Here is a 25,751-nt window from a genome sequence, read left to right on the forward strand (position 1 = left end):
GCCCGCTTTGACTGGCCCCTACGTCATGGTAGCTAATTCCATTCATCTTTGAGACATATATTTCTATTATTGCACGTGGTATATTGTACCAACAAGGTGCTTGTTTACATGCTGTGGTAGATAGATGTGTGTGTCCTAATCCCCAAACTTGTGACTATGTTACCTTACATGGCAAAAGGGACTTTGCAGATTTAGTGAAGCAGAAAATCACAAGACATAGAGATTACCCTGGATTATCTAGGTGAGCCTTGTATAATCACAAGAGTCCTTAAATAGGGAAAAGGGAGACAGAAGAGTCAAAGGAGATGTGACAGCAGAAACAAGGTCAAAGTGATGCAACACGAGAAAAACTTGACTGGCCATTGCTTGCTTTGATGACTGAAGTCAGGAATGAATCAAGGAACGTGGCAACCTCTAGAAGGTGGAAATTTAAGAAGACTGATTTCTCTCCCATGGCACCTCTAGGAAATAATGCAGCCCTGTCGATACCTTGATTTCAGTCCACTGAGATCTGTTGTGGACTTCCGACCTCCAGAATTGTAAGTCTGTGTGATTTTAAGCCACCTCATTTATGCTAAGTCATTACAGCAGCAAGAGGAAGCTAATACACATGACTATTCCTCCTATTGGATTGATAGCTCATTTAGGGCAGAAACTAGACTTTGGGGATTGCTCTATTGCTATTATCTGCTTCAGTACCTGGTGTATACATAATAGGCATTCAATAAATGTTTATAGAGTAAGTTTAAAAATAATGTCAATGTAATTGTGAACTCTTCCCTGGTGGCTCAGGTGGTAAAGTATCGGCCTGCAATGCGGGAGATCTGGGTTCAATCCCTGGGTCAGAAGATTCCCTGGAGAATGGAATGGCAACCTGCCCCAGTGTTCTTGCATGAAGAATTCCATGGACCGAGAAGTCTGGTGGAACACAGTCCATGAGGTCGCAGAGTCAGACATGACTGAGAGAATAACACTAACTATTTTAATTTAGGTTATAAAAATACAAATAGGAAATCAATCTTGACAATCATCAGCTAAATATTTTAGACAGGTTTCAACTTGGATTAAAAGCAAGTTAATAGACCCCTAGAAACACACTTACATTAAAAAAAGACTCCCCCATCATTAATTTATCATTCATTTTGTAATGTCAAGGTCAGTAGGAGTTAACAAAGGAAGTAAGGGAGGCAGTGCCTCATAATGGTGAGTAAAAATTGCTAAAAAATTACCTGGCATCAAATGTCATCTCTGCCACTACAAGCTGTATGATCTTGAGAGAACTGCTTTTTTTCTCTCTGAAGTTCCATTTTGTCATTTATAAAGTGATAGAGTGTAACAAAAAGTACAAAATGAAAAAAGAAGGAAACAATTTCTTCCTTCAGGATGACCATCTAACTGGAAAATAGTAAAAATATTTGTAAATCACCTTTATAATGAAAGTCAATCTGTGCAGAACTAATGCAACCCAACTTTAGTTGGATTGTCACACTGACTATAAGCGACACCAACAATTCTAAATGCTTTCAATGACTAAGCTGGGTGTAAACATTTATGAAATCACTTTTTGAAAGAAAGAAATTTTGAGCATGCTTAAAGGATAGAATCTTGTGTCACCTGGGAAAGCTGAACAAAAGCACATGCTGAGCCAGAGCAAAGAGAGAATCTGGGGGAAGAAACATGAGAGCAGTTAGGGGAATGACGCACACCATCAGGAGCTGGAGGATTTACAGAGCCCCTCAAGTCTTCTGGGAAAGTAACACAATCATCACATGTTTATGCTTCTGCATGATACAGAGGAGATGGAAAAGCAAAGGCAGAGGAACCAACACGAAGACTGCTGTCATATTTCAGACATAAGATGGTGGCAGGTGCCTGACAGACTGTAGCAATGAGAGAACATGAGGCAATTCCAGAAGCACCGCAGAGGAGCACACTTGGTAGGGGTGAAAGAAAGGGCATAGTGCCATGCTTCATCACCTCGTGATGGCAATGTCTCCTGCAGAAAATGATCTGCATTCCAGAAACTCCTCTTGAGCAGAAACATGACCCCACATTGGGCACGGCAAGATGAACGGAAATGCAAATAGGACTCCTTCAGCACTGATCCAAACCAAACAATACTATGGTATCATGATCTTTTGATGGTTGTTCTTCCCCCATATTGAAAAATTTCCTAAACATATGAATGACAAAACACCCTATGACAAAACACTGGAATGTCAAATCTCTTGCTTTAAGTTTGTTTTTTAATGTTTTTTTCAAAGATTTTTTTGGGGGGCTTCCCTTGGGGCTCAGCTGGAAAAGAATCCACCTGCAATGCGGGAGACCCGGGTTCGATCCCTCGGTTGGGAAGATCCCCTGGAAAAGGAAAAAGCTACCCATTCCAGTATTCTGGCCTGGAGAATTCCATGGATTGTATAGTCCATGGAGTTCCAAAGAGTCGGACACAACTGAGTGACTTTTCCACTTTCACTTAAAATCCACAAGGTTGGTTTCTAAATAGCTTGCATCATCATTTGAAATAATCTGCCCTATATGAACACAAATTGTTAACATTCAGTTAGAATGTCAACCTTAGAAGAAATACCTTAAAAAAGCAACCTCATGTCCACTGAGAAAGCAAAAGAAAACATACATAAAACATTCAGGTTGCTTCCTAATAGACCAGTTTTATAGGCAATGCTGAAAGATTCACGGTTAGGGGGCAAAGGAAACGTACTTCTGAAAAAATGATTTTTCTTGACTACTGTGACAAAGCACTGAATTTGTGCTATAGAACAGCCATGAATCACTGGATAATCATACATCTTCTCAGAATAAATAAAATTATGAATCAATATTGATTTAAAAACAGTCTGGAAGCAAACAAGAACATGAATTGAGTTTGAAGGTTATCAGTTTGGGTTTTCTAATATTTCTTTCTAGCCATATTTGTATTTTATTGCTCAACATGAGGCACTTAAAAAAATGACCAATAATATACTCTAATTACACTGAACCAACTCCTTATTTTCTTCCAGTTTTCATAGGTTATATATTTCATTAGCATGCCAAGCCCTATTCCCATACCTCCAAGAAACTATAAGAACAATTTCACAACCAGAGATAGGAAACAAGGAGCATATTTACTTACCCTAAAAATAAAAATAAGTGACTTCATCTGGCCTTTCCAACTACAGAGTTCAGGCAAGAGCACAGTGAATGAATAAAGGTTAGGGAAAATGATAGTTTTCATCATGATATAAATATGAACATTAACTTTTGTAAAACAAAAAAGGAGAAAATTATCTTTAAAGCTATAGTTGAGTAAAAGACTTCTGTTGAACTTAAGAATAAACACTACTAAAGAAAAATAGCAAGAATTGGCCAATTTATCATGAGTGCATAAAGCATTTTGGTAGCTGGTGATAACATCTCTTCTACTTCCTCATATCACCCAGAGGTTATTTATGAGAACATAATTAAACTGCTTATCAACTCTGACTTTTACTACAACTCAAGAAGATGGAAGATAATAATCACTGGAAAAACATCCCTATTCCTGGGCCTCAAATGTAGGAACAAAAACATATTTTAGTGCATAATTTCTTCCCACAAAGCATCATGACCAACAAATAAAAACAGCAGATGGTGTGCACTATTAGACTCTGTATCATGTGGATACCTCTACTCATAAGACAACTGTGGAAAAATTGTGGTAAACTATGGTTTTTAACCAACTGGTCAAGCTAGTCACTTATAATGATCATCAGGGAAATAGCAGCCATCAGGGATACACAACCTACTTCATGATCCACTCTAAACTGTTAAATCTACTCAGAGAGAGAGCAAAAGAGAGAGACTGATGTTCTTTCTTCTTAGTGCTGTGGGTGGGGGTGTGTTACAGAACAAGATATTCACTTGGAATTGATGCCTGGGGACTTATCTCACTCCTTCCTGGAGTCCTGTCTCCTTGGATCAAGTCAAAGATAAAATAGCCTGGTTTTTATACTTGCAAAATCTATAGAACATATGTGAGGCAGAAATGCTCATGAATTTTTTTTCCTCTTAGCATGGATTTTTCACAAAGACAGTAAACATATTTTAAGTTTAATGTCAAAAGAAAACTTTGGGGGTTTATTTCTTTTACATTCTGCGCTGATTTAGAGAAGGGAGAGAAAAAACTAGGGAAATCTAGCACAAAAAGACAACAACTTGACTAAATAATCTGCCATGACATTGTGTATGTGTGTTAGTCATTCAGCTGTGTCCAACTCTTTGAGACCCCATGGATACCAGGCTCCTTTGTCCATGGGATTCTCCAGGCAAGAATACTGGAGTGGGTAGCCATTCCCTTCCAAAGGGATTGAACCCTGGTTCTCCCGTATTGCAGGCAGATTCTTTACCATTGGAGCCACCAAGGGAGCCCTGACATGCCATGACAGTGGAAACATGAAACTGTGAAGATTAAATCTAGAAGTGAAAGTCTGTTAGCTTCAATTCCAAAAGCATGAGAGGTTCAACTGTTTTTCCTTTCTCTCTTTCTGTAAAAACAACTAAATATTCTGAATATAAAGTTTAAAGAATATTTTTAGAGCACTGGAGAGCTGACAAAACAATGAAGAAATGCCAGGCTCAAATCAAAGTGAAAGTGAGAACACTGAGAGAGGAGAATACCGCTAAAGTCATGATAACCCCAAGGATACTTAGCAATTTAGCAAATTCAAGGAGCAAAGGGGACAGAAGATCTAGGCCACAGGCTGCTCAAGATGAACAAGAAAGTCAAATAGGAAATCATTCTTCTGCTAAGCTGGAACTTCAAAGGACTATACCCTCAGAATAAAATGGACCTTACCCTTCAGAAAGTTACCGTGACACTGAGCAGTAAGATGGGCGAAAACACTCTCATTTGAATTTGCAGTGTATGTGAAGTTAATCTGTATGAGTTTCTAAGAAACTGACAGACAATAACAGACTTCTGTTCAAATTCATCTTTATTCTAAGAATTCTCACAAATAATTTTCTAAGGAAATAGGCACACACTTAAAAAACCAAATTATATAGGGAAACAAGACAACACACACATGCTAAAAAAACTAGATAATCAACACACAACAAAATTTGACTAATAAAGTCTTTAAACATTCAAATCATTAGTCCCAGATTATAAAACAACTATGCTCACTGTTTTTCATAAATAAAAATACAAGCTTGAAATTAAATGTGAAAAAGTATACAAAAATATTCTGCAGATTTGAAAATGAATCAAACCAAATCTGGAAGTAAAAATACAGTAAATGAAATGTAAAACTTAGTAAGTTTGACATCAGATTAGACACAGCTGTAGAAGCAATTGGCAAACTAGAAAGTAAGTAAAAATAAATTATTCAGAATGTAGCACAAAGAAACTAAGAATGAAAAAATATTAAAGTATAGCTGATACACTGAGTACAGAGTGAGAAGTTTTACTATATGTCAAATCAGGTTTCCAGAAAGAAAGAATAGAAATGATGGAGAGGGACAATGAAAGAGCACATAAGTCTACATCTAGTGACATCTAGTGTCCCTACGTTGTGTTCCCCCAAAAAGGGTGAAATAGAGACACTTTTCAGAAAAAAAAACAACCATGAAGGCTTGCCATTAGCAGCATCTCACTGAAATATATTAAGTATATATATTCCTGAAAGAAGAAACAGTAAGTCAGATGGAAGGTCTTTGATGAAAGAAGAAATCTAAACACCTAAGAAGGGAGAACAATCAGTGACTATAGAAAGCAACAATAATAGAGTATGTGGGGTTATATAAAACAAGAGAAAATTATGACAATTATAGAATGTAATCCAAGACTTGAAGTATTGTACACTTTTTGTATTCTGTAAATAGGAAGTAAAATATTAATGAGTTTTAAATTTTAATGAGTGTGCATGCTATAATATTTTAAAAAGCAGAATTGGTAAGCATTATTTTGAAAATATTATAGGAAGGAAAATGGAATAAGAAAAATTAGCCAATCCAGAATCAGATAAGAAAGAGAAGAAAATCTTTATAGAACAGTTAAGGCAATGAAAAAGTACCTTGCAGGTTTCTCTTGTTATCCAAAAGCAGAGCATTTCTGTGAAAATTTTAGTAAGGCAAAATGGCATTAAGCAAAGAAGCAATTACCATAGGACACATCTTACTAATAGATGCACAAAATAAATTGAGATAAAGCGCTGATGCTCACAGGTACAATTTAAGCTGTGGCAGTGTGATGCTGACACTAAGGAAGGAGCCTGGTGTGCCACTCTTGCTGCCTAGAATGCCTGCTGCCTCGATAAGATTCCAGATAGAAAAACTTAAAGTGAAAGATAAAATTATAAAGCCTCAGAGAGATTTATTGAGCAATAGGGAAAAAAGGACTAGAGATAAGGGAAATAAATGATAAATTTAACTACAACAAAAGTAAGAAATTCTGTTTTCAAAAGACTCACTAAAAAGTGGGATAAGATATTCACAGAGGATGCTAGTAACACCTATAACACTGAATTACTAATACCCAGAGTATGTAAAGAAACCCTATGGTTCAAAGAGGAAAAGACCAAGCAAAAGCTTCATGGAAAAGTGAGCAAAGGACTTGGGCAGGGACTTCAGAGGAGGAAATCAAAATGGTCAATAAAGTAGTATTCTGGAAACAGTGAAGACTATTTTCTTGGGTTCCAAAAACACTGCAGATGGTGACTGCAGCCATGAAATTAAAAGACACTTGTTCCTTGGAAGAAAAGCTATGACCGACCTAGATAGCATTTTAAAAAGCAGAGACATTACTTTGTCAACAAAGGTCTGTCTAGTCAAAGCTATGGTTTTTCCAGTAGCCATGTATGGATGTAACAGTTGGACCATAAGGAGTGCCAAAGGACTGATGCTTTTGAACTGTGGTGTTGGAGAAGGCTCTTGTGACTGCAAGAAGGTCCAGTCAGTCAATCCTAAAGGAAATCAGTCCTGAATATTCATTGGAAGGACTGATGCTGAAGTTCTAATACTTTGGCCACCTGATGCAAATTGCTGACTCATTAGAAAAGACCGTGATGCTGGGAAAGATCAAAGAAGGAGGAGAAGGGGATGACAGGATGAGATGGCTGGATGGCATCACTGACTCAATGGACATGAGTTTGAGTAAACTCCAGGAGATGGTGAAAGACAGGAAAGCCTGGCATGCTGTAGTCCACGGGGTCACAAAGAGTCGGACATGAGAGAGCAACTTAACAACAATTCCATTTCATTAATAATAAGGCAGATATAAACAAAAACCACAAAAAGAAAGAAATATATAACCCCAAAACACTTTTAAAAAGTAAAAAGCTTGATAATATGATGCTGACAGAAAACGTGGAATAATGAGATCTCATACACAGTGAGAAGGAAAACTGGTAGAACCACTTTTGGACAAGTTTGGAAAGTTGTTTTATTTATTGTCTGTCTTTTCCATCAGAATATAAGCTCTAAGAGGGTAAGGGCTTTGTTTTATCCACTACTATATGCCCTGCCACTCTGAACAACAATTCTGAGTCATAGCAGCTGCGGATTAAATATTTGTCATGAACAAATAATGGAATGTCACCTAGAGCTGTCTTTTTAGTTATCTCTGCCACTACTTTTTATTCACTGTCTAACATAGACAGGCCAGTTCAGCTTTTCATAATGCTGCACATGTGACTATTGACCAGAACTCATCATAAAACTGACCTCAGAAGTGCTGTGCTTTCATATTTTAAAAGCTTGACTGCCTGCCAGATTTCAAACTTGCCTTCTACAGAGAAGACAATGAAAACGAATTCACAAGTCAGGGGGTATATGTATGGTTCTCAAGCACATTCCTGCCAATAGACATTTCCTACTGCTGAGGCAGCGAAAGATGGGTGCAAACTCCAGCCTCAGGTTCATCAAGAAGAAATAACAATTTAAACCGGGGTTCTGAAACAACCTAGAGGTGTGGGATGGGTAGGAAGGTGGAAGGGAGGTTCAAGAGACGGGGGATATATGTATACCTATGGCTGATTCATGTTGATATTTGGCAGAAACCAACACAGTTCTGTAAAGCAATTATATTTCCATTAAAAAAATTAAAAATAAAAGAAATAATATAGGGTAAGATTAGCCACACTCTTCTAAGGATGATTCTTCTTTTACAGTTTATTTGCCTCAAAGGCCTGTAAATTAACATACGACCTTTCCTCCCATTAGTACTTTTTGAAATAAGTGAATTACTTTAGAGAGATTTTAAAGTTTCTACCATTGAAGAACACATAGAGTCTACCTGTAGAATCACTGCTGTTGTTACTTTAGCCATTAAATTCACCTGGTTATTTCAGTGCCATCGGAAAAGTCTCTTAGAGGATGGAGATGGTACCCTTTAGGGCAGCTTTATGTAGAGGTCAGCACAGCTATGAACAAGGAGGTGTTTTAGGCATTTTGAAGATAACTCAAGTTATAGCCCAATTCCAATCATTCTCAAAGCTTTACTATTAATGGGATGATACCTAATTTAAGATAGCTGTTTAATCACTCAGTCATGTCTGATTCCCTGTGACTCCATAGACTATAGCCTGCCAGGCCCTTCTGTCCATGGTATTCTCCAGGCAAGAATACTGGAGTGGGTTGCCATTTCCTTCTCTGGTAGCTAGAAGAGCTCAAAAAATCCATTGGTCATCCAGTGGTCCAATCAACTCTTGAGTTATTAATTAAAACCTTCTAGGTCTTCTCTTTCTTACAGGAACTCTCTACAATTTCTAAGACATTTATTTTTGACTCGGGTCTATTAGGTAGCTCTATCAGTTCGGTTCAGTTCACTTCAGTCACTCAGTCGTGTCCGACTCTTTGCAACCCCATGAATCACAGCACGCCAGGCCTCCCTGACCATCACCAACTCCCAGAGTTCACTCAAACTCATGTCCATCGAGTCGGTGATGCCATCCAGCCATCTCATTCTCTGTCGTCCCCTTCTCCTCCTGCCCCGAATCCTTCCCAGCATCAGAGTCTTTTCCAGTGAGTCAACTCTTCGCATGAGATGGCCAAAGTATTGGAATTTCAGCTTTAGCATCAGTTCTTCCAATGAACATCCAGGGTCGATCTCCTTTATATTCTCAAGCAAAAAGTTTTGGACAGGACTTTTCTATGCCAAGATGATGAGAGTCTGCTACTGTCTTCCACTTTTCTGTTGTTTAGCTGTTAATTCATGTCCTACTCTTTTGTGACCCTATGGACTATAGCCTGCCAAGCTGAGTCTATTGGAGTTTCCAAGCAAAAATACTGGAGTGGGTGGCCATTTCCTTCCCCAGGGTATCTTCTCAACCTAGGGATTGAACCTGCATTTCTTGCCTGGCAGGCAGTTCCTTTACCACTGAGCCACCTGGTAACTCCCTCTTCCACATAGGCCAACTTTAAAATCAGTAGACAAAGACTGAGATATACTCCCCCATCACCTCTGAAACTTATATCTACTTCTTTTTATTGAGGTATAGTTGATTTACAAAGCTATGTTACTTCCAAGTGTACTGCAAAGTGATCCAGATTCTTTTTCCATTATAGGTTCTTTTCCACTATAGGTTATTGCAAGTATATCTACTTCCTAATGTTCACTTCTCCCCACTCTGTTAGCGGTTAGAGCCACAAGTGAGAGATTAGTAAGATGTGCTTATTTATTTAGCAATATATATTTAGTTAAAACTTTTAAATTATGGTATTCTGTTTTATAAACAAAAATTTCCCACAATAAAATATTTCCCAAAATAAAACCAGTGTTGATGCATATGAAGAAATAAAAAACTCTTAACTGATTTAAAAGACACCCGTATAAAACAATTAAAAACTACATTGGTAGTTTTATAACATAAAAAAGATGTAGTAGAGTGTCAAACAAGAACCAGAAAAACAAAATTTATATTCAAGTCCTATGTCTCTGACTCAGTATGTAACTTTGAACAAATTTTGCCCTTTTATACCTTAGTTTCTGTAAAAGGAAGGATGCAATTGATACACTACCTATGCCATGGCTTGAAAAATCAAGTGAGATCATGATGTGAAGTCATTTATAAAACTCTGAGATATTTCCATAAATGTGAGAAAGCATTATGATTATTACAGTTTTACCTTAAATACCATGTGTAACGTGTCCGACACATCATAGATCCTCAATAAAAATTGTCCTTCTCCTTCCCCACTGATCTCCTAACAGGCCAGCTCAATTTTAATTCCCATATCCATGCCACTCACTCTGCCTTCCTTTACTTTACTAGTGAGACTTGAGAGAAAGGAAAGCATCACCTTTACATCTTCCTCTCTTGGCTTTAGCATCGGGAGCCTACCAGGTTCCTCCGTCCACGGGATTTTCCAGTACTCTTGCCTGGAAAATCCCGTGGACGGAGGAGCCTGGTAGGCTGCAGTCCATGGGGTTGCTAAGGGTCGGACACGACTGAGCAACTTCACTTTCCCTTTTCCCTTTCATGCATGGGAGAAGGAAATGGCAACCCACTCCATTGTTCTTGCCTGGAGAATCCCAGCGACGGGGGAGCCTAGTGGGCTGCCATCTGTGGGGTCGCACAGAGTCGGACACGACTGAAGCGACTTAGCAGCAGCAGCAGCAGCCCTTCGAGCCACCAAAATGACCAAATGTGCCTTCACAGAGCTCAGCTCCAAAGCCTCCTGAACTCGGAGGTTCAAGCAACCTGGAATACTCTTCACTGACCTATTGCCCATAAAATATAATGTGTCCTGACAAAAAAAAAAAAAACTTCCCTTTAAATTGATTTTGACCTCTGAATATTTTTCTCTGAGTATTGAATTAGCACTCAGTCACTCAATCATGCCCGACTCTTTGTGGCCCCATGGACTGTAGCCCACCAGGCTCCTCTGTCCATGCAAATCTCCAGGTATAAATACTGGAGTGGGTTGCCATGCCCTCCTCCACAGGATCTTCCCAACCCAGGGATCGAACCCACACCTCTTGTGTCTCCTTCATTGGCAGGCAGATACACTATCACTGAGCCACCTGGGAAGCCCAAGTATTGAATAGAATTGATTTTATTTCACTTGGGCACTTCCACTGTGGGGCTCAAGATGAATAAGAAACAAAGCTCCCTCTGTGAAGGAAATCTCAGTGTAGAAGTAGGAATACATCAATACTGTAAATCAGGAACAACACCCAGAGCGCTCAAAGCCTAGTATAACAAAGGCCTTGGGAAATGTGAAGAAAGGAGGATTCACATTCTGCTGAAGATACCAGGAAAGCCTTCAAATTAAGGGGCTGGCCTTTGAGCTAGCTTTGGTGAGAGCCTGGGCAAACTGGCTGAAGAAAGGAAAATCTGGAATGGAGAAATTCAGGGTGTCGAGGAAATAGTGAATCACTGTGTAAATATGGTGATAGCTAGCTTAGAGATTTATTCAGATCATCTAGTTTCATCTTTCTTACTAATTTTAATTTAACTCTGTTCTCAAATCTCAGTAGAAAAACCAAGTATGATTGAATACGTAATGTCACACACCGTTTCCAGAAAACCCACTCCAGAACTTCAGAAGTTTTAAGCAAAACAAACTTGCCTTTAAAATTTAATATGACTTTGGGGCTTGCCTGGTGGCTCAGTGGTAAACAATCCTCCTGCCAATTCAGGAGACATGGGTTCAATCCCTGGTCCAGGAAGATCCCACATGCTGTGGAGCACATAAGCCCATGTGCCATAACTATTGAGCCTGTGCTCTAGAGCCAGGGAGCCGCAACTGCTGAGCCCATGGGCTCTAGAGCCTTTGCTCCACAAGAGAAGCCACTGCAGTGAGAAACCACGCAGGGAAACTAGAGAGTAGCCCCTGCTTGCTGAAACCAGAGAAAAGCCCGTGCAGCCAAAATAAATAAATTTTAATATGACTCTTACACTCATCTGTTTCTAGTTCTCTGCTTCTTCAACACACACACGCATACACGCATACACCCACAATTCTACATTGTTTCTTTGAAAGCTTTTTACTCTATGAGTTACTTTATTTCACATGAGACACTGTACCCGATTCACAGTTTCAGTACTTAGTAAACTTTCAAAGAGAAGAACAGAACCAAAAAAAGGTAAGAGTTTGAGCAGTCAAGGTTCTCCAAGAGATTTTTTAGGGGGAAAAAATGCTTGAAATGGTGTAAATCAAGACGTAGTAAATAAAGAAATAGAGAACAGACTTGTGGTTGCCAAGGGGAATGGGGAGGCATGGAGGGGGACATTGGGGTTGCAGATACAAACTATTATATATAGGATAAATAAACAAAAAACCTTACTGTATAGCACAGGGAACTATATTCAATATCCTGTGATAAACCATAATGGACAAGAATATGGAAAAATGTGTATATATATATATGAATCATTTTGCTGTACACAGAAATCAATACCACATTGTAAATCAACTATACTTCAATAAATTATTTTAAAAAGAAAACAAAAACATGCAGTGAATATGTGAAGCAAAGAGGAAACTGGTATAAGCATGCATGTTATATTTAGTATATTTAAAGTATCAATAGAGATTACTGTGCCCATGGTATACTTTATAAAATTAAGACTCAGCTTAAGATGTTAATTATATAAAAAGCCAAAATTTTTGCATTGCCCCTTGACATCATGCTCCCTATTCTTTTTTTTTTTTTTTTTACAATATTATATTGGTTGGTTTTGCCATACATTGATATGAATTTGTCCCGGGTTTACATAAGTTCCCCCTCCTGAACCCCCCTCCCACCTCCCTCCTCCCCCCATCCTCCCTCTGGGTCATCCCCGCATGCCAGCCCCGAGCATCCTATAACATGCATTGACCCTGAATTAGTGATTCGTATCACATATGACCACATACGTGTTTCAACGTCATTCTCCCAAATCATCCCACCCTCACCCTCTCCCATAGAGTCCCAAAGATTGTTCTATACATGTGTCTCTTTTGCTGTCTCGTATACAGGGTTATCATTTGCATCTTTCTAAATTCCATATATATGTGTTAGTATACTGTATTGTTTTTCTTTCTGGCTTACTTCACTCTGTATAATAGGCTTCAGTTTCATCCACCTCATTAGAACTGATTCAAATGCATTCTTTTTAATGGCTGAATAATACTCCATTGTGTATATGTACCAAAGCTTTCTTATCCATTCGTCTGCAGATGGACATCTAGGTTGCTTCCATGTCCTGGCTATTATAAACAGTGCTGCAATGAACATTGGAGTACACGTGTCTCCTTCAATTCTGGTTTCCTCGGTGTGTATGCCCAGGAGTGCGATTGCTGGATCATATGGCAGTTCTATTTCCAGTTTTTTGAGGAATCTCCACACTGTTCTCCATAGTGGCTGTACTAGTTTGCATTCCCACCAACAGTGTAAGAGGGTTCCTTTCTCTCCACATCCTCTCCAGCATTTATTGCATGTAGACTTTTGGATAGCAGCCATTCTGACTGGTGTGAAATGGTATCTCATTGTGGTTTTGATTTGCATCTCTCTGATTATGAGAGATGTTGAGCATTTTTTCATGTGTTTGTTAGCCATCTTTATGTCTTCTTTGGAGAAATGTCTGTTTAGTTCTTTGGCCCATTTTTTGATTGGGTCATTTATTTTTCTGGAATTGAGCTGCAGGAGCTGCTTGTATAATTTTCTTAAGGAATACTTTTGTTTATATATTTGCAGAAAAGTATTTAATTAGGTTTATAAAAGTTTAACAAATAACTAACAATTTTTTGAATATTTAGGCTAGTGTATCACTAACCCAGGTATTTGAGTAAAATGTCAGTATTATCAGGAAATGTTGCTTTAACCAGAATTATCTTACAGAGTAACCAAGGGGAAAAAAGGCTTCCTGCTAAGTATCACATTTAACAAGACCATCTGACCAATCGGGTCAAGGTTTTTATCATAATCACTGACTTGAGTAATCATTTGTTCTGTAGTCCTAATGAGCTCTGACTTAGGTGGAATCAACTCAGTTTTTCTGGAAGATGTGTTTGTAAAATCTACTTTAAGTAGGTATCTTGATATCATAACAAAATTGACTTTGACTCTCCCTTTCTCACAGGCCATCACATACACACCAATGCACACACACACATGACACTCACAAATTCAGGATAAATTGGTATTTTGAATGCTCAAAATCAAATGTCCTGAAAATGTATTCCAAGAAGTTCATTATTATTGTTTATTATTATCTATTAGTGTTAAAAGGAATTCTGCTTCCTGAGGGATATGCAACTATAAGAACATTTCCTATGTTTACTGCTTCCACACTCCGCCACAATCTACCCTATAACAAAGAGGTTTACGTACAGAACATGAAGTGTACCAATGAGTTAGAAACACATTAAAATCTGTCAGCAATACTAAACTATAGTTCAATGGAAATTTTCTTTGCAGGCACACATCTCTCTTATTCTTATGGTTTTATGGACCATATTCAAAGAAAGCAACAGTGATTCATTTCTGTCTTCTTACCACTTATATACTTTGGTACAAAATAAATAATCAGATAAGTATTACATTAACATGGGCTTCTCTGGTGGTTCAGATGGTAAAGAATCCACCAGGAATGCGGGAAACCTGGGTCCGATTCCTGGGTCAGGAGGATCCTCTGGAGGAGGGCATGGCAACCCACTCCAGTATTCTGGCCTAGAGAATCCCCATGGACAGAGGAGTATGGCAGGCTACAGTCCATGGGGTCGCAAAGAGTCGGAGACAACAGCCACTAAGCACAAGTTAACCAATTACTAGGTTTCCAGTTGAAGTTTTCCAGTTGCTTAGCCATGTCCTGCTTCCAGCTCATATTCTCAAACCTCAACTGTACTTTCCCATTTAAGCAATCCAGTTTTCTCATCAAGTTCTGAGCTGCTAAGATACTATTTATCTATGTTTAAAAATAAATTGAGTAGCTTAGCTTTTTTTTCTGCTAAGGGTGGTTCTAACTGAAGAGCTTTCTTCAATAAACAGAAAAATTATATTCCTCAATGTTCCACCCTCTGGTGTTAAGGCAGGCCTGGTCATCTGGAAAAGAATGTCAAGCTCAGAAATGAACATTGTAGGGTCTCCTTCATTTTCAGGAGAATAGAGTTTCTGGGCTTTTTGTATACATAGGCTATAATGTACACTTAGGCCTATCTACATTTGAAATTATTGTTTTAAAAAGAAGAGTATAATGTTTTAAGGATTTGTTTATTGGAATTTCTTTTACTTTAAACAGTTCCCCTCTTTTATTACTTTTTTCATCTCTTCAACCAGCCTCGGGTAGTATATTTATCAGAATACTCTCAAGCATTACAAAAATATTCAAGGATGTGTGCTTATAAACGCCTAAAGGTGCCCCTTCCCATACAATTTATAGAGTGAGTACTCCTTACCTCGTGTCCTTTTGCTAATGTGCTTTGCTCTCACCTTATCCTACAAGAGTAAACTAAACTGGGATAAAATGCAAAATGAAGTTACACAAGTAGAGAAATAAATGAGTGGGAATCCTTCGTAATATTCAAAAATAAATTAAGACTCTCTGGAAACATAAGGTAGGAATCTGGGCCAATTTTGAAACCAGTTTTGCTTTATTAACCATCCTAGTTATCTGGTTACAAAAGCAAGGAGATACTTATTAATATTTTTAAGCTTTTAGGGGAAATTTAAGAATATTATGGAAGTCTAAGAATAACCATATCTCTCAAATTAAAAGTATAAAGGCTGAAAAACATGGTGTTGAGAGAGCGCAGATTCTAAAATCTGGGTCTAATCCTGGCCCAGCACTCACAATCTGAGGGAAGCCCTTTAAACATTCTGAACTTCAACCCTTCACCTATGAAAGGAAGATATTGAAGATGATCCTCAAGGTTCCTTCAGCCTCTAAACCTCTGGCATATGGATGGATCCTGAATAAATGCTTGCTGAATAAAAATGCCGACACCTGCCAAAAATCAAGAGATTTAAAATGCAGAATATAGCTTACCCACACTGCTCTGATCCAAAGTAGAGAGAATGTAGAACCACTAGAAAACCAGAGTCAGTCTCATAAACTAACCGTACAGAGGGGACAGAAGGAATAACACTCAAACCAGAGCAACCCTTCTAGATGTTGTAACATACAGTTGTAGTCAGAACATTCAACCGAAATTCAGAGTTGAACCTTGGTTTCCTGCAGAGATCAAACAGGAAGCTGCGCACCACTCGTAAGAGAAGCTTTGACATGGGGTCTGAGTGAGAAGGGAGCTATCGAAAGCAAACAGTGCTGACAGAGACAGACAGAAGCAGGAATGGGAGGGAAAATGCAATTTCCCTGTTTAAGTAGTAAGAAATAGAGTGTTTAACAAATCTTGACTGAATGTAGTTTGTCCCCATGAACTCCTTAATAGTATGACCAGTTACGTTGGTTGTATGAGTGAATATTCTGCATGTGCTATAAAGAAGGCCTAAACTAAGAAGTCTGCTGAGAAAGAGGATTAAGGCTGTGATCTCAGTCCCACGTGGAGAAATCACTTCAGTTTTCCAGCTGGATCCACTTTTATCAAATGGTTCAAACTTCTCTATCTACTTATGGGCATCAAGGATATGTCAATGGAAAATTACAGGCTCACCTCATTTCCTAAGGTGGGGAAATCAAAAGTTATTTTTTTAAATTCCAAAGTCTTTTTTAAAATAGAAAACTTTATGCAGTTTGTGTCAGATTTTTCCTGTGCTAGCTTTCGCAAGTTACTTATCTATGCCTCAGTTTTCTCAACTGTAAAATGGGGGAAATGAAACCAATCTCAAAGACTAGATTAAGTAAATTCACATATGTAAAGCAATTAGAACAGTATCTAGCACATAGTAAGTGCTATGAAAATATTGTATTATTACTGTTGTTATGTCAACCCTCCGAAAGACCTAAGTAGTGTTCTAAAATCCATGACATTCAGGCTTCCTGATTCTCAAGAAAATGCCAAAATAAAAAGACATTTGGGAAATAAAATGAATGCCATTCCAGAATAGCCATCTTTATCTTTGTTTAATATTAATAATTTGGAAGAGTAGGCAGCAAAATTCAAACCATTTCAAGAATTAATAATGCAAGATATATACATTTCAGTTACTTAAACCAAGTTATCAAAAACTAAAATAAAGGGTGTCCTGTTGAATAGTGGGAGGAAATCATATTCTGTAATCAGTTCCTGCTTCCAAAGGCTCTTGTTCACATAGATGTGGGATAGCTGACTGCAATATTCTGTGCCAAGAGGCACTCAACGCTAGGGAGAGAGAAGAAGCCAGCTAGGGTTGCCAGGTGAAAAAAAGCTCCAAGGTAAGGAGAGAACTCTTTCCCAGGAAGTTAGAAGTCAATTTGACACGTTTTGCCTGAAGAAAATCCGTCCTTTGCCCTTAAATTTACATTTGCTCCCTTCAAGATGCCTCTAGGCTTTCTGGAATTTCCACTTGAAGTCAAACTTGCTTTAGCAATAATTTTCCATTGTTACAGCTCTAGCTAACACTGATAGCCTGACTGAGGAAAAAAATAAATGTAGCAATTAAAAGTACAGCAGAACATTTTAACCCTGGCATTTTGACACTGTGGAAACATAACTTGACCCAAGTAAAATTAGATTAGGTAGAAATTATCTTGAGAAATAAAACTAACAATGCTAAAGATAGGTACATAAATATGTACATACATACATATATATATATATAGTAAAGGGTTTTTTCTTCTTTTTTAATAAAAAAGTGTTGAAGAATTGAATATTATTTTTATTTAAAAATTATCTTAAAATTTCCATGGACGCAAATTACTTTATTTTAATTAAGAAGACAAACAAGGTTTGCAAATGAAAAGGTAACTCTGATCATGCATACATGCATGCTTAGTTGCTCAGTCATGCCCAGCTCTGCAACCCTTTGAACTGTAGCCTCCCAAGCTCCTCTGTCCATGGAGATTCTCCAGGCAAGAATACTGGAGTGGGTTACCATTTCCTTCTCCAAACTGATCATCCTGAGCAGTAAAACATGATTTTGAATTATGATATATTTTTAGTCAGAATAACTGGCTGATTTCTGGAAGCCCCCAAAGGCTTGACTTCTATTTTTCTGTAAGGTAGGAAAAAAATATCTGCTGACACAGATCTTTTCCCCACCTAAGGTCAGAAAATCACAACTAGAAATTTATAATATAGCTTCTACAAAAGATTATATTACCTACCTTTCCACTTTATAGGATCATATGTGATCAAATAAAATCTGTGTGAGGGAACTTTGAGAACTATAAAATGCTATACAGTATAATAAACAATAGAATCTGCACAGGTAAAATTAAAGTATACAAGAGTCCAAAAAGTGGGTTTGAGAATAGAGGTAAGAAGGTACATATATGCTCATCTTTTTAGTTGATGATTTGGAACCCAAGTGATATTGGAAGTCACCGCAGAAAAGTACTTAACTGTAGCTCTCAGGGGCAATGGGAGTGCATACATGAAGAAAAATTCTTAAAGCCCGTGTGGTTCAAACTTTCATTTGTATGAATCACTGAGGATCTTGTGAAAGTGCAGATTCTGATTCACTAAGTCTGGGGCAGGTCTTGAGTTTCTGCATTCCTCACAAACTCCCAGGTGATAACATCCAGGCTGTTGGTCCACCCGTGGAGTAGCAAGACTTGACTATCGAGGGCTGACTGAGGGGCAAATCAGGTGTTACAAAATGAAGAGGATTGGCTAAGACACTCAGGGTGTCATGAAACATCCAAGAAGATTGATAGTGGAGATCTTGATCAGGAAAAGATGTAAATAAGACACATGTGTCAAAGTCATAAACTGGGATGGAAGGCCCAGAAGAAATCAACACGTATGGGATGAACTGAGGTCAGGAAACATAGTAGATATATGATGCTCCTCCTTGGGGATTCTTTTATAACTCTGAAGAGAGGGAACTCCTTCAGGAGGTAGAAATCAGCCACATGAAAGAACCCAAAAAGGCCTCATCAGCAATTAGTCTTTATCAACTAAATATTAGGCATTCCTAGAGTTTGAAAGAATCATATATTCGCAATAGACTGTCATAAAGCATTCTTAGACAAACTTAATACTTAGCACTCAGACTGACTTACCATATTTCTTGCCCTCCGAGTGAGTGTCTAATCGTTGTTCTCCTAGAAAAAAGCACAAAGAGCAAACAAATCTTTATTTTTAGCAGTTGGTGTCTCTGGAGATCAATACCTATTTCTCCCTACCCTAAAAATCCTAGTCCTTAATTTTTTTTTTAATTTATTTTAATTAGAGGCTAATTACTTTACATTATTGTATTGGTTTTGCCATACATTGACATGAATCTGCCCCGGGTGTACATATGTTTCCCATCTTGAACTCCCCTCCTACCTCCCTCCCCATCCCATCCCTCTGGTTCATCCCAGTACACCAGCCCCGAGCATCCTATATCATGCATCGAACCTTGACTGGCAACTCGTTTCACATATGATAAAGTACATGTTTCAGTGCCATTCTCCCAAATCATCCCACCCTTGCCCTCTCCCACAGAGTCCAAAAGACTGTTCTATACACCTGTGTCTCTTTTGCTGTCTCGCATACAGGGTTATTATTATCATCTTTCTAAATTCTATATATATGCGTTAGTATACTGTATTGGTGTTTTTCTTTCTGGCTTACTTCACTCTGTATAATAGGCTCCAGTTTCATCTGCCTCATTAAAACTGATTCAAATGCATTCTTTAATACACAGAATAACATAAAGTCAGTTGGACTGGTGAACTGATACTTAATACCTGAATTCACTGATAAAGAGCACTAAATTTTGAATTTAAAAAAATGCATGCGGAGAAAGACACATACTGTATTTTTTCACTTAAATCCAAAAAATAAAACAAATGTCAATGAATGTAACAAAACAGGAACAGAAATTCATAGATACAGAGAACATATGAGCAGTTATCAGAGGGGAAGGGGATGGCAAGAGGGGAGAAGTAGGGGAAGGGGAATAAGAGGTACAAGCTACTAGATATAAAATAAAATGGGTAATAATTTTAAATCATTAACACACATCTTACAAATAACACTTTAAATGTTAAAAAAAAAACTGCATACTTGTAAGAACCTGTAATGGAAAAGAATCTGAAAATATATATAATATATATTTAACTGATTCACTTTGCTTTACACCAGAAAGTAATACAGCATTATAAACCAACTATACTTCAATAAAGAAATTTTTTTGACAGTATGAAAATTCTAGAGGTAAGCAGTTTGGGGGTGGGGAATAAAGCTATTAACTCTTCCATTTTTATCCATGCCTTGTACCCCTTAGATGATATACACACAGTCTTGCAAAATTCAGCACCAAAAAATGAGGCACATTGTTTACTTTCATTTTATGCTAATACTTATTCCTTAGAAGGCACAATAGTCCTGGAAACTTAATATGCATTAAATACTTATTAACTACATGCAGAATAGAGAAAAGAGATGTAATTCAAATTTAGCAGCCACACTTTAGCCATGTTACACATGACCTTTGGCTTTCACAGAAAGTCCTACATGATATATATTAGCATGCTGCTGCTGCTAAGTCACTTCAGTCGTGTCCGACTCTGTGTGACCCCATAGGCGGCAGCCCACCGGGCTCCGCCTATCCTGGGATTCTCCAGGCATAGCCAGTTCAATTTGGTAGGTAAAATTTAGGGTTATTTGTGGGGAAGAAAAAAAAGGTAGCAAGCTCTATGTTGAACAATGATAGCATACTAAGTCTTTACCATTCAAATAATTCCACACACATGTTAAAAAAAAAATTAATACTTTTGATAAGCTCCCCATCCTTTGGTGCTGTATCAGATATGACAACCCATTAATGAATGCTGTTGAAAAGAATTCCCACTGTAAACCTGGTGGGCAGAAATGACAACACTTGGTCTAAGTTCTAACAATAATAAATCATTGAGAGTCAGAGTTGTGATAAAGAGTCAAGGGAAAGTGAAGATGTATAAGCTGTGTTCACCTGTAAAAGATAATAATGATGATAAGTAGAATAGCAGATGATACCACCCTTATGGCAGAAACGGAAAAAGAAGTAAAGAGCCTCTTGATGAAAGTGAAAGAGGACTGTGAAAAGGTTGGCTTAAAACTCAATATTCAAAAAACTAAGATCATGGTATCCAATCCCATCATGGTATCCAATCCCATAGATGGAGAAACAGTGGAACCAGTGGCAGACTTTATTGTTTGGGGCTCCAAAATCACTGCAGATGGTGATTGCAGCCATGAAATTAAAAGACACTTGCTCCTTGGAAGAAAAGGTATGACCAACTTAGCATATTAAAAAGCAGAGACAATACTTTGCCAACTAAGGTCCATCTAGTCAAAGCTGGGGTTTTTCCAGTAGTCATGTATGGATGTGAGAGTTGGACTATAAGGAAAACTGAGCACCAAAGAATTGATGCTTTTGAACTGTGGTGTTGGAAGAGACTCTTGAGACTCCCTTGGACTGAAAGGAGATCCAAGCAGTCCATTCTAAAAGAAATCAGTCCAGAAAATTCATTGGTGATGCACAGGGAGACCTGGCGTGCTCCAGTCCATGGGGTCTCGACTGCAGCGAAGAGTCGAGTCGGACATGACTGAGCGACTGAACTGAACTGACTGATAGTAATAAAATTATTGTCATTAAAATAAGAATTAGCTATTGGTGCTGGAGAAGACTCTTGAGAATCCCTTGGACAGTATGGAGATCAAATCAGTCACTCCTAAAGGAAATCAACCCTTAATATTCATTGGAAGGATGACTATTGAAGCTATAACTCCAATACTTTGGCCACGTGATGCGAAGAGCCAATTCACTGTAAAAGACCCTGATGCTGGGAAAGATTGAGGGTGGGAGGAAAAGGGAGAAACAGAAGAAGGATGGTTGGATGGCATCACCGATTCAATGGACATGAGTTTGATCAAACTCCGGGAGATAGTGAACAACAGGGAAGCCTGGCGTGCTGCAGTTCATGGGGTCACAAAAAGTCAGACATAACTGAGCAACAACCAGAAGCTACTGAAATAGCAGTGCATGTTCCTTCCCACAGAGGCCATTTTTAGCACCTGTAATTCACAACTAGTTAGAAGAACACTCAGGAATTAAACACACATGTTGACATTTTCAGTAAGATTCTCCCTTCTGTCCACCCCTTAAGGCTCCAGGCTCTAGGAAGGAATCCAGGCACTCATGAAAACCTTTGAACTGTAGGCCCTCCTGCCAGCTGCCTGTGCTTTCCCACCATCAACGGGCTTCTGCCTTAGTTGCTTTGCCCAGAGCTCCAATTTCCTTTCCTGTGTTCATGTACCTGGCAGTGACCCTGAGGCCCTGCCTCACTCCTGCCAGCTCTGAAGACAGAATCCCGCTCCCAGGGCTCTAACTCCCTGGCTTGGATATGCCTGAACAGAAAGAACACCCAGAGCCACAATGTTGCAGTTTCTCTGAATTTCCAACATCTTCTGGTGGCTGGAATTGCCACTGTGGTGACCTGCTTGCCAAATCAGACATGCGCTGGAGCCTGCTGCCTACCCAAACTGTGCTGGAGCTTAGCACACCCAGTAAACTGCAAGGGACCAGGAAGCTGGCCATGCAGAGCCAGCTTCTGTACCTGATTTCATTTCTCATTCTCTCCTGGCTTCACTGAACCCTGCTAAAAAGACCTGAGAGTGTGCAAGCCCAAGATGGATATAATGCTAAACCTACATCATTTGCAAAAGAGGCTAGCTATAAACTCCTTGCTGAAAAAGAACACAGGACCCAGAGTATGGGCATAACTATGTCCACAGGCTTATTAATTTCTTCCTCCCTTCAGTTCAATTCAGTTGCTCAGTCATGTCCGACTCTTTGTGAATCCATAGACTGCAGCACACCAGGCTTCCCTGTCTATCACCAGCTCCTGGAGTTCACTCAGACTCATGTCCATCGAGTGAGTCAGTGATGCCATCCAGCCATCTCATTCTCTGTCATCCCCTTCTCCTCCTGCCTTCAATCTTTCCCAGCATCAGGGTCTTTCCAAATGAGTCAGTTCTTCATATCAGGTAGCCAAAGTATTGGAGTTTCAGCTTCAGCATCAGTCCTTCTAATGAATATTCAGCACTTAATATCCATCCTTTAGGATGGACTAGTTAGATATCTTTGCAGGCCAAGGGACTCTCAAGAAACTCCTCCAACACCACAGTTCAAAGCATCAATTCTTCTGCAGTCAGCTTTCTTTATAGTCCCACTCTCACATCTGTACATGACCACTGGAAAAACCATAGCCTTGACTAGATGGATATTTGTTTTGCAAAGTAATGTCTCTGCTTTTTAATATGCTGTCTAGGTTGGTCATAACTTTTCTTCCAAGGAACAAGCATCTTTTCATTTCATGGCTGCAGTCATAATCTGCAGAGCCCAAAAAAATAAACACTGTTTTCATTGTTTCCCCATCTATTTGCCATGAAGTGATGGGACCAGATGCCATGATCTTAGTTTTCTGAATGTTGAGCTTTAAGCCAACTTTTTCACTGTCCTCTTTCACTTTCATCAAGAGGCTCTTTAGTTCTTCTTCACTTTCTGCCATAACTTCACTTTAGTTCTTCTTCACTTGCTGGTGTCATCTGCATATCTGAGGTTATTGATATTTCTCCCAGCAATCTTAATTCATTTGTACTTCATCCAGCCCAGCATTTCTCATGATGTACTCTGCATATAAGTTAAACAAGCAGGGTGACAATATAGAGCCTTGACATACTCCTTTCCCTATTTGGAACCAGTCTGCTGTTCTACGTCTAGTTCTAACTATTGCTTCCTGACCTGCATACAGATTTCTCAGGAGGCAGATCAGGTGGTCTGATATTCCCATCTCTTCCTTCCTTAATTTATTCATTATTAGCAAACATTATTGACCTCTTACTGGGTATAAAGAATCTGCCTGCAGTGTGGGAGACCCTGTTTTGATCCCTGTGTCGGGAAGAACCCCTGAAGAAGGAAATGGCAACCCACTCCAGTATTTTTGCCTGGAGAATCCCATGGCCGGAGGAGCCTGGCAGGCTACAGTTCATAGGGTCACAAAGAGTCAGACATGACTATAAGACTTCACTTTCACTGGGTATCAAATACTAGGCTAGGCACTGAAGCTACCTAGGTGACTAAGGGAATCCTGGCCCTCTTGGAGTTGTTTGGTAAAGCCTCAGGAAGATATAACTTAACGAAATAAACAAGGCAGTAACAATTTACTTGCAAATGTGGTATCAGAGATGCTATGAAGGAGAAGTACAAGATGTGAGGACAATATCTAATCTAAAATTTAAAAGATGAGTAAGAGATAGCATGATGGTTGGCAGGCTTGGCAAAGGGCATAGTGTGGGCAGAGAGCCTATTATAGGAAGGAACTTGGCAGCTAAAAGGAACTAAAACAAAGCCAGCATGGCTGGAGAACACTGGGTGAGAGGCTGCGTGAAAGGAGCTGGGACTGGAGAAGCAGGATGGGAGGGCAAATGGACACACGTGGTTATACCCTTGTAGAAATGTATGCTGGAGCATTCAGGTTCTGAGAGGACCTAAGGTTGTTGGGTAGGATCTGTAATCTTTTACGTTTTCAAAAAAAAAGAACTGCTGCTGAAGTCAAAAAGTTAACAGTATTCTGGGCATCATGGCCAGGTACTGGAACAAAATAAAGATCATCATTCCATGCATCAGTAAACTTTTTTTTTTTTTTTAACAGTTCTAGTTACTGAAGCTGAAGCTCCAATATTTTGGCCACCTAATGCGAAGAGTTGACTCATTGGAAAAGACCCTGATGCTGGGAGGGATTGGGGGCAGGAGGAGAAGGGGACAACAGAGGATGAGATGGCTGGATGGCATCTCTGAGTCAAAGGACATGAATATGAGCAAACTTCAGGAATGAGTTTGCTCATATTGCTCCATTGTGAAGGACAGGAGTGCCTGGGGTGCCACAATCCATGGGGTCACAGAGAGTCAGACACAACTTAGTGACGGAGCAACAATAACAGACAACAAGTAGCCACAATTTAAAGAAAAATATAGTGGAGTTAGGGAAGGCCCAGAGAAAGTCAAAAGAAAAAGAGCCAGAAAATGCGGTCCATACATAAACAGCATCACACAGAGAGAAAAAAGGACGAGGGTAGAAATGAACCAAGTCTACAAAATCAAAGGCTGCAGAATGGTTATAAGGAAGAGAAAGATGAATATTACATTTTAGAAATTAGAAATGGTGGTTTTATGGAAAGTTTGCAAATTCATAGCCTGAAAAAAAAATACATTTTATTTTACATCAAGTTCTCCTTTCTGCATGGCCATGGTGGGGTCAGAAAGACGTAGCCCAACACTGCTCCTCACTCCCTTTACAGCCCGGAGCAGGCATGCTGTGTCTGTTTTTTTGTCTGTACAATGGGAGGAAGCTCCATCACAGTTGTTGTCAGGAGTAAGTAACGTGATACTAAAATGCTCACCATAGTGCCTGTCACACCACAGATACTTGGTGATGAATGTTAATGCCCTTCCTTATAGAAAACAGGAGCTCCGATAGATGCTGCCACATGAAAATAAAACAGGTGAATGAAAACAAGAGACTACTGATAAACAAGAGATTATTTTATATATCACTAATATTTTTTTATACAGCCTGAAGCATGAAGAAAATAAGTGCACCTCAAAACATCCTCACTGGTATCCCTTCCAAACCACAAAAGCACAATAGATGGTCACTGACATTCCTGTCTAGAAGGAGTCTCCCTGACACTGCTTTAATAATCATGCCCCAGGC

This window comes from Moschus berezovskii, chromosome 4 (genome assembly GCF_049115385.1).
Source record: "Moschus berezovskii isolate FMDL1 chromosome 4, NW_MosBer_1.0, whole genome shotgun sequence".
Lineage (NCBI taxonomy): Eukaryota > Metazoa > Chordata > Mammalia > Artiodactyla > Moschidae > Moschus > Moschus berezovskii.